This window comes from Uloborus diversus, chromosome 1, assembly GCF_026930045.1.
Source record: "Uloborus diversus isolate 005 chromosome 1, Udiv.v.3.1, whole genome shotgun sequence".
In the NCBI taxonomy this organism is placed as follows: Eukaryota; Metazoa; Arthropoda; class Arachnida; order Araneae; family Uloboridae; genus Uloborus; species Uloborus diversus.
In genome coordinates this window covers 252,196,108-252,198,897 of record NC_072731.1, presented here as the reverse complement: position 1 = coordinate 252,198,897, position 2,790 = coordinate 252,196,108, and positions in this window count along the sequence as shown.

Below are 2,790 nucleotides of genomic sequence, written 5' to 3'. Positions count from 1 at the left end.
TTGGACTCTAGTTTCAGTTAGGTTATAAACTAAACTTATTTTTTAAATCCAGCAAAAACCATTTTTTTTATAAAGTTAATTGTAAACAATTCGAATTCCTTTCTTCTGAAGAAATAAAGCACGACATTTTCTGTTAAATAAATATTGCTTCGTGTCACAGAAAGCCTTCCTGCACATGTCAATCCTTCAATGAATTTTTGTTAGAGCTAATTTATTTTAAAATGTAACCCAATAAGACTCATTTGAAAAGGAAGTTAACACTGAAATTGTCTTCCCTTCCAATAAACTTAATTTATTTGCCTTAAACTCAGAATAATGTAATTCATCCCTTCGCTCGGAAACCTTTTTTTAGTTACATATAAATGCTTTGTTTTCGGAATAATGAACTTCACATTTATTGAAAAATTTAACTGCAAACAACAGATGATATTTGATTTTCTGTGCCATTGTTTCTATGGTGGTAAAAAACTGTAACTGTGTTGAAAACCTTTGTTTGAAAAAAAAATGAGTTTTCAACCATGGTTTCTCTTTATGTTATTGTGTTCATATTATTTTCAACAGGATTAATCAAGGCTACCAAAGCTTTGGGAGGGGGGGGGGCTAAGTCAAGCTCAAGCATCGGCAGTCCTGGTGTGCGAAATGTTTCTTCCCATGCAACTGAACCTAGAAATTAAATGAGAAAAGACGCCTATATATATTGTAGTTGCTACGTTAACTATATTCATAAAGTCATATATTTTAAAGAATGTAAATGTTTATTTTTTTATAATTTCAAACGTAACTGTAGGTTTTGCTTAACTGTATTAAAGTAACATGTTTAAATTTCTTATATAGTGTAAAAATATTGTTAAGCTAATCATGCTAACAAACTTAAATCAAACCGAAGCGAAAAAAAAAGTTTGAATTTTGAGACCTTGAATTCAAATTATGTTTTTCGCAATCACGAATTGCGGTAAAACCTTACTTGTTGGGTGTCTTGTTTCTACTAATGACGTTTTTCGCAACCAGAATTTGAATTCAAGTCGTCAAATTTAAAATGAATGCCAGGGCCTGGATGCTGAATGTGGTGTGCTGAATACTATTTTCACGTAAAAAGAATTGTGTAAAGTCGAGAATGTCGATTATAAATGATTCGATTTCAAGTCACATGGATGCCTGCATTATAAGCATGGAAAAATAAAATCAAAATACGTGGACGTCATTCAACGGTCAGGTGAAAAAAAGTACGTAATTCGTGAATGCTCAAAAAAAAAAAAAAAAGTAAATCAGTATATTAAAAAAAATAATTAACTAAATAAATAAATAAAGAAATCTATTTTTGAAGGAATTTGATACGGAATGTACATAAGATAAACCCAGTTTATCAAATGCGTGAGATTATTAGCAAAATGAATAAATTACAATAAAACTAAAAACTTGGTCAGTAACAAAAGCAAACAAAACACTTCAATAAGTTCTGATATGTGTATGTTATTTATAAACTAAGTAAAATCAATGTGAACTTAACTCTTAGTAAAATCAGTTTTATTGAAAATAATTTTATTTTACAATAAGTCAATGCATAAGAAATTTAAAACAAAAATATAAGACGTAAGTGGATTATACTCCAGCACAAATTTTCTTCTGTTCAAGTCTAAAAAAGAGAAAATTCTCGTAATTATTTATAAATGACTTGAGAGTAATGAAACTTTTTTAAGTATTTTTATCAAAATTGCATCGATTTTTAATGATTTATTAGAATTCAAGAAAACAATTAAAAGACTGACTGTTAAGTTATTTTAACCAAATTGTACCTTTTACGCGTATGAGCTGAGCTTTAAAATAATGTAAATATTGCAGTCATATTTTCGCAATAAATGCGCTCCTCTTTGACTTTTCCGGTCTTTTTTTTTTTTTTTTTTTTGAAAAGAACAAAACCGCAAACTTGGTTTTAAATGACTAAAATGAATCCAATTTTTAAGTAAAATATGGTTTGCAGCAAATATTATAAAACTGTAACGTTTATATTCTGTAAGTATAGTTGCATTTTGTTTGAGATTTTTGAGTTGTTTGCGAGTTGTTTGGGATGAATTTAGTTATGTAACGTTTAAAAATAAAAGAAAATTATTAAATGTTCAATAATTTTCACAAAAAAACTAAAATAGTATAAAAGTGAATGAATCAATAAACAAATTAAATATCGCATAAAATGTAAAATTACTTGATGATGACCCCATATTTTGTATAGTGTTGAGAATATTCTACTACATTGAACTCACGCAAAACGAACTCACACACTGAATTGACTGCCGAAAATTTAGACATGCAGTGAATTAAAGGATGTTAAATTGACTCGAGATGAATGCGATAAATTAAGGCAGCGAGTATAGCAAAGGGATGTAAATGCCAAAATTTAAAAAAAAATGGAGATAACCATTACAAATGACAGAAAAAATTACCTTCTGTTTTAGAACAAAATATATTACAGGTACTAGTACCCCCTAACCGGTGCTGTGCTGCTAATGATTTAGAAACTTTTTTCAATGAAGGCAACATAGGATTTGAACTTTTCAAGAACTTAAAAAAGTGTTCTTATATATATATATATATATATATATATATATATATATATATATATATATATATATATATATATATATATATATATATATATATATATATATAAATTCCTTTGTTTCTCATTGCCTCCATTTATACAGGACCTCGAGCATGAAGAAAAAAATTAATTAAATAATAGTATAAAGAGGAACACTGTAATTATCGAAATCCTTACCAAAGTCTTTTAACGCA